The following is a 15575-nucleotide window of genomic DNA, read 5'->3' on the forward strand; positions in this document are numbered from 1 at the left end:
AAAGCAAGCGTGAAACTAAGAAGTCAAGGGTATTCTCATGAAAAACTGAAGCCCAAATGGGGATTTCAGAAACTAGCCTCCTGCTTTTAATTTCAAACGTTGGCCTACTATTTGTTTTTCTTTAAATATATATATATATATATGTCTAGTACTGGGGATCTGGGAACCACTCCTCCCCTGCACTTCCAACTGCTGTTAGTGTCTCTTCTTGAGCCACGGTGATGGGATATCGGAAAGGAGCTGACTGTGACTCTGGGCATTGGGGATCCTTCCCAACCCTTTCTGAAGAGTTGTGTCCACAGTCTGGGAAAGGGAGTTTAGGTGAGGAGAAGGTCTCAAGATCTGCCTCTGAGTGAGGCTAGTTTGGAGCCACAAACCAAGGGAAAACTCCCAAGACACAAAACAAACGCAAACACAAAGCGCAGGGAATTTTAACAACGGTGGTTATTAATGGCTTTGTTACACCTTGGACCTGGTACCTTGTATTGCTCAGGGGCAATGCAACATGCTTGGAATAACCAACTTTGCATGAGCAAATCATTCATTTTCACTTCTGGGCATCCTCTCCGTGTTCTCCTCATCTAATGTTCTTGCAAGTCCATTTATAAGGGGATGTAGTCAGCAGCATTACCACAACTTTTAGCTTCTGCCAAAGCAGCAGACTGAATTGGTCAGAGAAGAAGCAGATCCGGACTGTGGCTATTTGCCCCTGATTCTGCCCATTTAAGAAAATAAAGAAGAACTTTAATAGAACCTTAATAGAACCTAAAAAAGACGATCTTCAATATTACGTAGAGGCCAATATTCACTGGGACCAGACACTGGAAGATTGCATACTACTTCAGAGATTATTTACATGGAGAGGATATGACCAATAACCTTGTCATTACATGATTCACTATCAAATCTTGGGGCCTGGATTTAATCTGTTTCATTGACCAAAGCCGTCATTTATTTACTCCTTGATACACCAGTAACAGCATTTCTTATTCCCTTCGCCCCCTGTAGTCAGCACCTAGTTGTCTAAGGAAACTTAGAAATGGGAGAATCTTAATGCAATTCGGAAGGACACAATGTCTTTGCCCTACTTCCACTGCAGATCACTAAGTGAGAGGAAGATAACAGAGAATTTCTAATAAGACCAAACCATTATTCTCCTCATTCGTCAGATTAAATTCTCCTTGAATGAGATGATGTCTCTTCTGCAGAATGTTTCATGCTGAAAGACCCAAGTGAATCAAGTGAATTGGCCTTGCAAAGCCAGACGTGAGAGCGATTTTGAGATCCTGTGTGTTGGATGCTCCCTCTGCTCCTGCCTTTGGATCCCTGTCCAAGACAAGGCCACTCTAATGTCCCATGCTTTCCCATCTCATCATGAGTGCCACTTGCTTGCGGTGGCCTGGGCTTCCCACCAGCTGTCCCAGATGCATCCCCATGAGTGATTGGGATAAATCCTGGACTGGGGTAAAGCCTGGAGTTCTCCTGCTATTTCTAACAGAGAGGAGATGAGCTCCCGCATCCTGCCCTATCTTTCCAGCAGGAGTAAGAGAGAAGGAAAGGAATGGGAGAAGGGAGAGAAAAGGAGGAAACAGAGACACAGAGATCCCTGATTTTATATATATAAAAAAGGGAAATAGTACAACCCAGACTAATATCTGCCCTCTACTCCGCATTATAATATGCTGAGAGTTTCAGACCGGACACATTGTTGCTGGCATCAAGGCTGAAATTTATTTTCAGTCATTCATTCATAACTGTTGTGTTTTGTTTTGTTTTAAAAGAAAAAAGAGGGAGAAAGAAGGTGGAGGAAACAAAAGTAAACACAAAAAGAGAAATGTTAACATGTGTGGCTCCAAATGTATATGGCAGACAAAGCTCTGCTTGTTCTTTGACAATGGCTTTGAAAAGCAGGTGTCATAGCAGCTGTACAAGGTTAAAGCACAGGGACCATTATGTACAAAATGAGTGAGGCTTTATCCAGAGGCTGCTTCAGCTCTTAAGAATGTGCTTCCTATTGTGCCAGTGTTTGCTGGAAGGACTCCATACATACAATGGGGAAATTTTTCATTCTCACCTTCCCCCAACCTCCGTTCCACCATCCAAATCTACAGTTATGGATATAATACGGACCTCTGGCATTCAAGGTCCTCATTGCCCTATACTTCTGAAACAAAAGCTATTGTGCTGCACCATGAAAGCCTGCCTGCGGCAGAATAAAGCCGCTCAGCACTGGACCCTGAGAGAGTATTTGCGAGGCTCTCTCTAAAGTTAAAATCCCGATGAAAACAAAACGCTTCCAATTAAAACTGTGTTTTCCTTTTTTTTTTTTTTGATTTTGTTTTGTGTTTTTGGTTCCCTTTTCTCTCTTTCCCTCTCTTGGAGATGTTCAGAGAGATGCTCATACAAAAAGGCAAGTGACCTGTCCTTGCTTCCATTCTCAAAGGAGAAGAGGCAGAAGAGGGAAAGAGAAGCAGGAAGGCACAGCTTGGAAGAGAAGCAGTATCTAAAAAAAAAAAAAAAAAAGGAAAAAAAAACAAGGCCAGGATATATCCCACTGCTTACTGGGAAAAAAGAGAGGCTGCTGTACCCTGATGTACCCCTGAAATGCAGGGTTTGAGGCTCACCAGCTACCCTTTTTGGGAGTAATAAGCACTCTGTATAATGGGAGAAGTAGCAGGAGAAGTATCCTGTTTCCAAAGCTTTTCCAGGATGTTTGCTGTACAGCATCCAGCATGACTCCTGCATGGAAAATGACCTATGGTCTCTATCTTAAATAATTTGCTGTCCAGGCCTGCATTTTAGATATAACATTACAATAAGGCATAGAGAAGGCATAGAGCTGGTAGGTCCTCCTAATGCCTGCAGTTAAGAGCCCAGCTTCTGCCACAATCCCAGGCTGACCTTGCCATAACAGAACCATCAAAGCATGGGCATGCAATGACATAATGGTCATAATGAATTTGCAAAAGAGATTTGTGTGAGCCGGGAACTGGTTGAGGCTTCTGGGACAAGCTCACTCCCTTATCTGAGACATTATCCCTGTTGAATTTCCATATCCCTCTTTTCATGAGTCATGTTCTCATGCTAGTGGGAGAAGGGTTGGGATCCCTAGGGAATTTGTGCTTTTGAGTTTTATTTTAAGTTTATACTGAATATGTTTAACAACCGATTTAATCATAAATCAGTTTGTCTTAATACCTTGCCTTGCAAATGCATTAGAAAATCCAGTGAAGGGCCCTGCTTCCAAAACATTAGAAGCACTTGACCCTCCAGCTGCATGTTCCTGAATGCATTTTATGTATATTGCATTTCAATTACCTGGATGCTTATTAAATATTACTTGTAGGAAGCAGTTTCTTTCACCGTACCTTTATGTGGCACTCTTCAGAATGGCAGCTCTAGTCTCACTTTGATTTTCCTCTGGTGCTGGTATTACCTGTGATGTAAATAAGACGGTTCAGGAGTGAACAGAGTAAGTCAGCAGAGAGCAGTAATGGGGAAACGAAGCTTTAGTCATGCTCTGCACAAGCTACTGTATTTTTCTTTTTTGGAGGATGGGGCAGCAGGCATAAGACCCTCACCTGTAAAAGAGATTTGAAAATTTGTGAAGAAAACTACTGTATAATATCACTATCATTGTACACAAGTCCATTTATTGAAGCGTTCAAGTTCACTGCTTTTACTAGGCAGGATGTAGCAAAAGTGCAGGCAGAAGAGAGCCTGGAGGTTGGCTCCACCTGGCAGCTGGTTCCTTGGGTGCAGTGGGAGGACAGGGTCAGCCTAAGGGACAAAGAGCCAGAAGTCACAACAGTATTAAATTTTGTGACACATTAAAAAAAAAAAAAGAGAGAGAGGGAAGTTGAGAGGAAATGGAGAAAGACCCCCAAAGGCTGCAGCATGACCTCGCTAGTTGTCTGACCCTAGCCCATCAGCACAAGAGCATTAGTTCAGATCCAGGCGTTTTGCCTTCTGACCCTGGCCTGCTTTTAGGGGGTGGAAGAGGGAATGGGTGCAGGCTGGGGGTGTTGTGGCAGATGCCATGGAGGAATGATGAGGTGGATAGGTGCACAGGCAGCTGATCTCATTGCTTTATCGGTTCTGCTGGTTTTGACCTTTGCATGGTGCTAGTGCAGTGCTGCTGTGTAGGTTACCAGTTCAGGCTCTCTGGAGCATGTCATTTGTGGGACTTCCTGCCGAATCCTGATAATCATCACCTGTTCAAATAATGTTAGAGCAGATTCAACATGGTAATACACAATGAAAGGTTATAACAGAAAGGAAATGATGGTAGATATCAGGCTGTACCATCTGCACCCAAACCGGGTGTCACTAGTTGGTCGATCCTGCTGGAGAAGCAGAAAACAGCTCAAGAAAGACAAGGGAGATGCGAGTTAGCTGTTCAGTACACAGCACATCCTTGGGTGGTCTTGTCTGTGCATTTCAGTGCTGGCCCCAAGGAGGAATTAACACCAGGCTTGGGAAGTAGAGGAACATCATGGCCCAGATGCCAAAATGTGGAGATGTTCTGAGCGGAAGAACAAATCTTCTGGACCACCAAGGCGTCATTAAAGGTGCCTCTTAATGAAGAACTGCCTCCCATCACTCACCTTTCAAGGGATGTTCATAATGAAACCACAGCACGGAAGGGCTCAAAAAGAAGCATTTTCTATCTCTTAGGAAATAGTAGCTGGTCAGTATAGCCTTTCTTATAAGATACTTAGATTCACTGTTCTTGTATGGCTTCAAGGCAAAAGGAGAAATGGAGCTAGGAAAGCAAGCTGATGTAAGGAAATGAGCTAATGAAGTGAGATCACAAAGTGTACAACCCCAGCCAGTTATATCCGTCTCTCTAGTTACCTTGGTAACTGTGTAATGATATAATGTTGCTTGGTTCTGCATCCTTCAAGTAAAAGAAGCTCAAAGTATGCACCAATGGCAAAAATATTGGTGAGATATCATATTCATCTACAAAACATAACAATTAACTAGTGGACTCACAAGATCTAAGGGGAAAATATATCCCCCCTAGAGCCTGGATAAAATGACTTCCCTATTTCTATGAGCCAGCAATTTAGCACATCTTTTGATGGGATTTCTTAGGGCCAAATCAAAGGTACCACAGCAGGACCATGTTTTTCAGTGACACAGTTGGTTGAGTCTCCACATCCTTTCAGTCTTAGGCCTTTCTGCTGGAAATAGTGTTGGTTAAAGATAAATACGGACTCCTTTTCAATAGAAACAAGACTTAAACTACATTTGGATGGAGCCTTCTGTGACGGAGAGCTGAGAAAAGTGCCAGCTCACAGTCATGTAGAAACCACTCTCACAGGCGATAAATTTTACAGTGAGTCTGTGCTAATCTGGATTCACTGGCTGCATGTCCCACCGCTAGCCAAGGAGGTGTTACTCAACACCAGGACCTTGAAAGGGTAGAGGCTGTGGTGGGTTTATGCTTTTCTTCAGGTGTCCCAGTACTGAGCAATTGCTTCTGCCAAGGGCAAAAGAGAGCTACTGCATCCCATTTTCTTCCCCTTTTATTCTTCTGGCTCCACATCTGCATGAGATAACTGGATGAGATGGTCTAGACATAAGTGACAGCTTTAAGCAGTGCATCCTTCCCAGTTGTCTGAATATCATCTACCCAAACATGCTGACCAGACCTGCCCCTGACTAAGCACCAAGAAGGATAAACTTTCCTCCCACCAAACCCCTGCAGACCCTCTTGAGGGCCACTGGCTGCTCTCTTTGCCACCTCAATCCAACCAGAGACCTCCAAGTCACTTCCAGACACCCTGTTATCACAACAGCAGCTGTGGATGAGAAATCCCCTCTCGCAATAGCAGTTGATGAAATGTCTTTTGGTTGTTACAACTCACATCATTAACTTTTGACTCTTTGGGCCCATCTCCTTGTTTATCTCTCAGGCTTGATCACGTTGTCATGGAGTATATCCATTTTTACACAGCCCAGGTTGTTGGCATGGGGTTGTCCCTTTGATCTGTCTTGTGGTTTTTGCAGAACTCCGGAGTGGTAAAACTCTTCCTAGACCAAGATGCAAAACTCCCAGGCTACCATTCTGCATCCTGAGCTGGTTGCCTGTGTCTCATGTCCGCCTTCAAATGAAAGCACTGAAAAGCAATAGCCAAGCTCATGCAAACCAAACACCAATATTGCATTGATAAACCCGTGGCTGCACGGTGGTCCCTGCCTTTGAGAGTGGAGCCAAGGGATGTCAGAGAGAACAACAGGCAGCAGGAGCAGGAGGCTAATTTTGTATCACAGTGCCCTGAGCAAGTTGTCAAGAGGCCCAGCTCTGTGTTCAGGTGCTGTATAGTGAATCAGCCACCCAACTGCTAGCGACTAGCGGAGCCCTACATGTCAATAAAAAGGAGGGAATACAAAGAAGAGCAACAGCGAACCTGAAATGGGCTGGAAAGGCAGAAAAGCCTAAGCGTGTAAAGCTTGGCTAACCTGTGCTTGAGGCAGATATGCCTTCCCAGGCCAGAAAAACAGCCAAGGAGGTCTGAGAGCCCTCCTAGAAGGATGGCTCCTCAAACAAATCTGCTGTCAATGACCTGAGGACTAGGCTTTGATGAGTGGAAAAAAAAAGAAAAAAAAAAGTTAAAATTCCTCTTTAGAAGTTTGACACTCTAGATGAGCATCCTCCTGGAGACACTGTGGTCCAAATACCCAGGAACAACTTAGACGAGAAATCCAGCTGGGGAAGACAGGCAGTAAGGAGGAAGAAGGAGCGGAGAAGGTGACCGAGGCCCTTATATGTATATAAATATAGGCATTTATTTATTTATTTACTTGATCTGAGCTCAGTAATGCTGTGGAGTCTCAGATGAGGCAGCAGAACCCTCATACCAATTAACCCACCAGCCCTTCGTGACATGCCCTCCAGGGACGTAGGAAACCCGCATGCCCCTGAGCATGGGACACGGGTGCATGTGCGCACTGAGGTCCTTTCCCTTGATGTCACCTCCTCAAAACACTGGAACGGGCCTCCCGATGAGAAAAAAAAGCTCTGAAACCTCCTTGGGACAATAAATCTGTTCAATTTACTGCTGATACTAGGAAAAATCTATCAAAGCAGCACAAGAGACGTTCAGGACCAACTGGAACTGGTGACCATCGGCGAGTTTCTGCTGCCATCCTGTGGACACGGGTACAAGTTGCTTGCCCAAACAACCTGGCTGTCAACCCAGGGGTTGACGAGCACCCCTTGTTCTGTGTTTCTAGACAGTTCAAATCCCCTCTTGTTTCATGTGCATTTGCAGGCGTCTCAGTCTTCCAGTGTGTTGAGTCACAGCATCCAGGTGAGATGCATCCCTGGGGCCTTCCCGCTCTTCCCTGGAGGTCTCTGATGTGGAAACCTGTCCAATTGCTTTCTCTGAGCATCCTCATTAGGTCCTGTTAGGAAAGCACTAGGGGACAAGTCTAAGTAACACGGAGCTCCTGAAGTTATTTGGAGCACTGGCCAGAGGCAAAGTGACTCTTGAATACATTGTGTCATTTTCGGGGGGCTGAAAGGGTACCAGAGATTCCTGAAACAAGGAAATCTGAGGGTACATGTAATTAACAGTTCTGAAAGACTCTTGCTCCATGAAGTGGATGTTCTCTCCAGTTGTTCCAGAAAAAAAAAAAAAAGTTTCTGGGCTGGCCTAGAGCGTTGAGAGCTGCTAGAGAAGAGCTTTTTTTGCAGGAATCAAAGAGAGATACTTAAAGACTCTCTTGTATTTTAGCAGTGTGTATGCATTATACATCCTCTGAAATGGGGTTTGTGCAGTTTCCCATCAATTATGCTACTTAGAAATATTTATTCTTTATGTCACAATTATATTCCAGCTCCATTTCTATTGCCTTTTGCCTTTTTTTTTTTTTTTTCTCCTCTCGACAAAGTATACCTAAAACCACGAGTACAGGCTGGGGACTGACCTTCTGGAAAGCAGCTCTGCAGAGAAGGACCTGGGTGTCATGGTGGACGACAAGTTGACCATGAGGCAGCAGTTGCCCTCGTGGCCAAGAAGGCCAATGGGATCCTGGGGTGCATTAAGAAGAGCGTCTCCAGCAGGTCGAGGGAGGTGATCCTGCCCCTCTACTCAGCCCTGGTGAGGCCACATCTGGAGTATTATGTCCAGTTCTGGGCCCCACAGTATAAGAGGGACGTGGAGCTGCTGGAGAGAGTCCAGCGCAGGGCTACAAGGATGATCAGGGGCCTGGAACATCTGCCCTATGAGGAGAGGCTGAGGGAGCTGGGCCTGTTCAGCCTGGAGAAGAGAAGGCTGAGAGGGGACCTGAGCAGTGTCTAGAAGTACCTCAAGGGAGGCAGTGAAGAGGATGGGGCTGGCCTCTTTTCAGTGGTGGCCAGCAATAGAACTAGAGGTAATGGCCACAAAGTGAAACACCAGGAACTTAAGGAAAAATTTCTTACCAGTGAGGGTGCCAGAGCACTGGAACAGGCTGCCCAGAGAGGCTGTGGAGTCTCCTTCTCTGGAGATCTTCAAAACCCGCTTGGATGCAGTCCTGTGCCACGTGCTCTAGGTGACCCTGCGTGTGCAGGTGGGTTGGACTAGATGATCTCTAGAGGTCCCTTCCAACCTTAACAATTCTCTGAAAAGCTGTCTTGAAACAAATTTATAAAAAGAAAAACACGTCTTTTTCCAAAAAGAGAAGGTCAACTTTCCTTTGAAGAGCAAGAGACAGCAGCAAATGACACAGACAAGGCAAAAGTAAAAGGGAGAAAAGGGGCATTTTCCCTAGTGAAGGTGAACTTTTCTATATGACTTTATCATTTAGCTACAGGTAAGGTCAAGGGAGAGATCTTAAAACTTCTGAGCAAAAAAAAAAAAATCATGCTGATTAATATACAAAACAAGGCTATACTATCTGAATTCCCAGATCACGCAGAAAACAGTCTCAAGAAGGGAGAAAAGAAATTCTGAAGTCTTAATGGCTATGCAACAAGCTGACCTGACAGTTTATTAATCACCCTTTCTCCCTGACATTGCCTGGATTTTGCTGGAACCTTGCAGGGACGTCTGTCCTCATTTCTTGAATGCTGTGTCTTCTTCCTTTACTCAGTGTAAAATCAGAGGCTCTGGAAAGCTCCTCCTTGATTCTTTCATTTTACCTAGAGCAATGTGTTGAAAGACCTTTTGAGAGGTCTTCTGGTCTGGCTCACATAGACTTCCTTGGAAGCAGGAAATAAGCACAGGGAAAAAAAAATATATAAAACAGGATAATTTAGAAGACTGGCCAAGGCACTTTCTGCTCCCCAATGCGGAGGAGCATTGCCAAAGTAAATGTTGCCCTTCCAAAGAAATTGCAGACAGACCCAATTGTTCTCCTCCACGTTGGGCTTTAGGTCTTGGGAAAGCTGGGGCTGTATTATTTCCTAGCACAATTCCTGGATTTCCAGGGGGAATCCATTGGTGTCAAAGCAATGAGAAGGAAACAAAGGCTTGGAGAAGAAAGACTTGAAGTGGTGCTTGCGACAGATGTGTCTAAGCCTTTAGATTTTTTTGCCACAAAACCTGAAGCAAGAATTTACCATCTGTTTGGACTTTAGATGCTAAAAATCTCTTTCCTGCTTCCCTCTTGCAAAGTTAATTACTGCTGGACCAGTGTTCATGTGTGTAAAAAGAGACAGGGCTTTCATGTGCAGCAGTGGTATTTCAGTAATTCAGGCTTGTGCCTGTCCGGCTCCTGCTGAATCACATACAACTTGTGGGATTTGGGGGACCTCCTCTCTGCAGCTACAGTTACTACGTTGGTTGAAAGAAGCTACATAGGGTCACGTCTGCTCTGCAATGTGCTGTGGGAGTGCACAAGGGTGGTGCTCTCCACTAAAAACACCAGCAAGTGCTGGGGTAGGTGAGAAGAGCTGTACGTGGTCATGCCAACACTAGTTTCCTTCAGATCACCTTGGATCACATCTCCACCTCTCCAGGCTTCTTACTTTGATGGGTGCCCATGCATAGTGGTTTGGAGATAGAGGGGAGTTTGCCAAGGAGGTTTAACATGGGAATTTAAGCTCAAGGACACAATGATTATTTGAGGCTAAGAGGAGTTTCTCTAGTGATGGAAGTGATCAAGAGGTTGAAATACATTGCACTTCTGTCAAACCCCAAGCACACATGGCAGAGAGGCAGCTCCTGCATTGCTGGAGCACGCTGATGCAAATGGATAGCATAGGGTGGAGAGAAATGCTATCTTGTGCCTTCTGTGGACAAAAGGAAAAGCCACTTGGCATCATTATTTAAAAAAAGAAAGTCACACAACAGGAGCATTTATGGTGGCACTCAGTATTGGCTCTGTTTGTGCTGCGGGTAGGGCACCTGAACAGGTCTGCTCAGGTTGCACAGAAGTTGCAGAGCAACCTGGTGTTCCTGACAGCAGGTCAATTAAGCAATGCAGCATTTCTTCCAATACTCTGTACTAAGAAATCATTAACAACACCTTAAATATGCAACACCTGAAAACATTATTACTCTGTGGCTCAATATAGTCTTACCCTGGATGACCAGGTGAATGGAGTTTAGCCTTGATTTGAACAGCACATTTCTCTGAAGGACAAGTCCAAACTCTTTCTCCCTGCCTCTTACAGGCTGAAGACCTTCTCAGGAGTTTCTTTTTCAGCACATAAGTAAATGAAGGCAGCAGGATTTAGTATGCTGTTACCTTAAATTGTTTTGGCAGTTGTATGCATGCTCACCTCCAACATCCATAAGCATGGAAAACACTCACTGACCTTTAGTCAAGCACTCTTTGACTCAAGGCTGTGAGATTTGTGTGTATCACCACATGTGTGCCAGAGATCTTTGTTCTCTTCTGCTCTTAACCACAGCTTTTATGCTTTCTGTTTTTTAAGTACTTATATACACAACCTCAGTGCTTTATCAGTATAGGGAAAAGGGTCTGCATCCAATTATTGAAAAAAGCATTGATACAATGTGGGAGGGGGGTGCTGAAGTTGGGCAATAAATAAAATACAAGGATTAGAGGGTATGATTCACAAAGTGAGATTAAGGAATACACCCCATACTGCCCAAAAGCAAGATTACAAGAGAGGAACAAGTGATATTTGTATACAAACACCGTTGTTGCAGGCAATGCTTCGATTCCTACCTGCCTAGCTCTGACTCCAGGGTTATGCAGGAATGTATTTAACCACACAGTTGACTTTAAGCATGTGCTTAGCTTGTATTTACTATCCCATAGCCACAGCCTGTTGCTTAGCCTTCCTTGTTCCCCTCTCTGACCCCACAAAGTCTCTGCCTTTTGGGGTCCTGTGCAGAGCACATTGGACCTTCTCCCTCCTCCAGGGATTTAAGCTTATTCTCAATCACTAATAGAATTAGGAAAAAAGTACTAGCACCAGACACCATTTTTGAGGAAGACACCAGCAAAAGAAGCTAGTCTCCTTGCTTGGCCATCTACAAGGACATGTGGCAGTAGAGCCACAACCAGGGAAACCAGGGCTTTTTGCTCCTCTGAGTCTCTCCATGAGGAGACTGATAGTGTGAGGCTGCAGACACTGCTCTCATCACAGGGAAGCCAGAAACAAGGCAGAGCAGCTCTACTGCCTGCACCTTGTTGAGCAGAGCATCCATTCTTACTCTTCTCCTCATGAGCACAATCTTAGAGCTAACCTTGCACAAGAAAAGTGACACCAAAATCCATTTCAGGTATCTGGCTAAACTAAAAAAGTAGGGAAAATATTTTTGGTTGGACCGGTGTTCCTATAAGTAAAGAGAGATGCCATTTTGCAGTGAGAATTAGAACATTTCCACTCTGAAAAGTCTGAATATGAAGACTTTGGCTTCCCCCTCCCCAGATCATTTTCTAAAACCACTACTGCCGAGGAAAGTCATCCTGAGGTTTTGTTTGTTTGTTTTTGTTTTTTTTTCAGTCTTCCCCCTCCAATTCTGCATTTCCCTGTAAATTCACTTTTTGCAAAAATCCCACCCCTCTCCACCTTGCAAAAAAACTCACTCTAGATCTCTCCATCTCCCCAAATTCAAACGCATTTCTCAATGACACGTTCTGTTGTAACTAGCCCTGAAAATAGTGAACTCACCTTTTTGCTTGGCTGTACTGTGCTTCTGGGAAGTAGCTGAGGCTGGTGCTACTTTTCCAGCTTGTTTTTATTGACTTCTAGCAGGTGTTGCAAGTGCAGTTAATTTCCTTTGTTATGTAGGAGTTTGACAACACTGGGAAGGAGGGATACAAACAGACGCAGCATTCACATGTTATTTGGCTCTTAATGGGTAGGAAAGATGCAGGTTTCTTTTGGCACAGTGGTTACTTTCTCCTCTAGAAAAAAAAAAAGGAAAAAAAAAGGAAGCAAGAGGACTTTAATTGAAGCCTGCAATGTTGTATAAATGGAGGATCTAAGTTTTAATTGAAAAATAATTATAACCACTTAATCATTTTAAATGAGGGCTGTAATTGCAGTCAGTTCATAATAGCCAAATACAGACACTCAGATTCCTGCAATAAAGCAGGGATGGTACAGCTTGATTTGCTAATAGCTCTTCCACTTCTCTCCTCTTTTGTCTCAAAGATTAATTCAGGCAAGGGCTATTAGTGCCGTTAATTGGTTCTGCAATTTAGACCTTGTGCTGGTGAATGAGTGACTGATGCAGACCTATCAGCCAATAATGCCAACACTTTGTCAATGTGTTTCTCATTGTCCAGCCACTGCCGATGGCTCCTCCGCCACCCAACTGCGCAGGGCTCCCCAGGGGGATCAGGAAGAGTGGCCTCCTTGGGGGTGAGGGATTCACTTAGCTTTAGATAGGTCAACCAGATGTCTTTGAAACCCGGCTGGCTTATGAATAAAATAATTATTCGCTCGAGATGTCCTCCTTGGCAGGGACAAATCTGGGATTCAGGAGCAATCCACTCCTGCTGTGATGGGGGAAGACGGTTCATCGGGAAGGTGAAGCTTGGAAAGGGGACGTGGAAGTCACCACGGCCCAAAGGGGCTGTGGGCATTGGGCCAGCTGTGTAAGGTCCCACAAGGAGTCTCTTTGCTTGGGTCTGTAGCGGTGGCTAAACGTGCCAAGTTCTTCAGCACTGCCAGGACTCAGCAAACTGGTATCTTTCCTTCTGGTCCTTGTGGCATCCTGGATGGAAATGGGAACAGCTGGCAGGCACAGCTGGATGGACTTCGACTAACAGGAGCAGCTTGCCTGCAGACAGGTTTTGCCCAAGGGGTATCCATTTCATGGGAGACGATCTGACCGAGAAGAGCATACTGTAGACTCATAGAATCACTATGGTTGGAAAAGACCTTCAAGATCATCAAGTCCAACCGCAGACCCTTCAACACCATGCCTGCTAAACTAAGTCTCTAAGTGCCTCATCTACACATTTCTTGAACGCTGCCAGGGACGGTGACTCCACCAGTTTCCTGGGCAGCCTGTTCCAATGCTTGACCAACTCTTTCCACGTAGAAATATTATCTTTAACAGAAATAGGTTGGATTAGCCATAGGTCCCAGGGGAGGCTGGACTAATGCTTGCTCCTGGGCCCTGCTCTGAGAAAACCAAAATCCACAAATTGGCTCTTATGGAAAACCTAAGTGGGGCTAGGTGCTTTATTTAAGTGATAGGAAAGCAAGGAGGAATTATGCCAACAAGAGGCTAGAGGAAGAGCTGAGACTGATGTTTGATTCTCCCAGAACGACCCAGAATTACACTTGAAGCGCATGAAATAGCTGTTAAAGGTGCTGGTGAATCCTCAACGAAGGAAGTAAGTGGCACTCTCATGTCAAGTCTGCAGGTTTAGGTGGTTGAAGGAGTTCAGCTCTTGATTGTTTCCGCTGCAAAGCACTGTCAGCAGATAAAAAATGTCTTTTTGGTTACAGTTGTGAAATTTCTATTTGTGAAGGATGCTACCACAGACTTGCACCCAGGTCTTACGACTGCCTAAGTTGGTACAGTCATTGAAATAGATGGAGTGAGGGCATGGCTAAGAGCTGTCCCTTTTCATGCATAGAGCACTTTACAACTGGGGATCAAAACGTATAGAGTGCACTCGTGTTTCTCAGGCCTCACAGACTGATTATCTGCAGGTAAAATCCCCCTTTTACTTAATTTATTTCCCAAAAAAGTCACAGTTGCCATGAGCCTTTCCCATTGCCAGCTAATCTCAGCGGTGACAAACACAGTGAGTGTATTTGTGCTCTCCTTTTAGGCTCTATATTTAGCTATGTGGTACCAGGAAAGCTTTCTGCGATTAAGCTATGTTGACTGATACCGAAAGTAATCACGGCCCTAACGTGCGGACGCTGAGGTGTGTCACCGGGACTGGGTATCGCTATGCCTTAAAAGGGCCCAGGAGTGAGGGAGAATTATGAAGCTGAATGTGAACCAACCATTCTTTTGGGAAAGAAAAAAAATAATTAAAAATAATAATATTTTAATTAATAATAATTTTGAAAACTTAATATGGTAGTGTAGTGTTTAAATGGGAAGATTTTTGATGAGACACATGAGGTCACCTTTTCTCTGTTTGATATCAACATTTCATGAACGATACAGATTAGAATTCAAGAAAAGGAAGTATGAGTGCACCTGCCAAGAAGGATTGAATGGGGGAAAAATAATCTTCGGGCAAGTAAAAGTTGCTGTAGAGAGATATGGAAAAATCTCATCCTCCTCAGTATCTGATTCACCCTGAACTTGGAGAAAAAAAGATACAAGTTCATTATTAGGTTAAAAAAAGAAAATGTACAAATTCTTTTGTGAAACTTTGGGAAAGCCCATGGAAAGTTGGGCTAGGAAGGAGCAATCAAAGATAATCCACAAAGTGATGTACTGAGATAAGACTAGGTCTCTTAGTTGTTCTTGTCTCATGGTTATGTGTAGTAACATCTGTCTTGTCCTTGCTGATGCTATCCACCTAAATAGAGTCTAAATTCAAATATGGACAAGGGAGAGAAAGCAAATGAGGATAGACCCTTGCACCTACGTTTTCTCCTCAGGTTGTCTGACAGACTTGATCAGAGAGTAAAATAAACTCTTCTGGTCCCATCACGGCTGCTTGGTTGGTCACGCTGAGCATTTGTTCATGACTGCTGCCCTTCCTGGGGTTCCCAACCTGAGCCCACTAAGGTGGGAGAGGCGGCAAGAGCCAGTAATTTGGTCCAGGGGTGCCAGGGGCATTGCAAGGAGATACGTAGCTCCTCAGGGTTGGCCAGGCTGGGCTGGGAATGTGCCTAATGCTTCTGATGAGGTGCCACTCCTGGCACTGGGCTCTGTGCAATGGCTTGGAAATCAAAAGAGGGCAGTTTGTAAAATCCCTTGTCCTACACATTTGCAAATGCCCTCCAGATAGAGGGATGCTCATAAACGCCTCCCCAGCCAGCTTGACAGCATCATTGCTGCTGTGAAAAAAAAAAAAAGGATTAGACTCGTTGTGATTTTTGTCTGCCATATCTGATTTAAGCCCCTCTGGGCTGCCTTCCCCAGCCACTTCAGGGGGATCCAGTGCTCTCCCCGTGCCGCAGCTCTGCGTTGAGGCAGAAGGCAAACAGAGAGCAAGGCGTTCACGCTGTGTGG

Source organism: Tinamus guttatus, unplaced genomic scaffold, assembly GCF_059628265.1.
Source record: "Tinamus guttatus ecotype Peru unplaced genomic scaffold, ASM5962826v1 Tinamus_guttatus_pri_ptg000364l, whole genome shotgun sequence".
NCBI lineage: Eukaryota > Metazoa > Chordata > Aves > Tinamiformes > Tinamidae > Tinamus > Tinamus guttatus.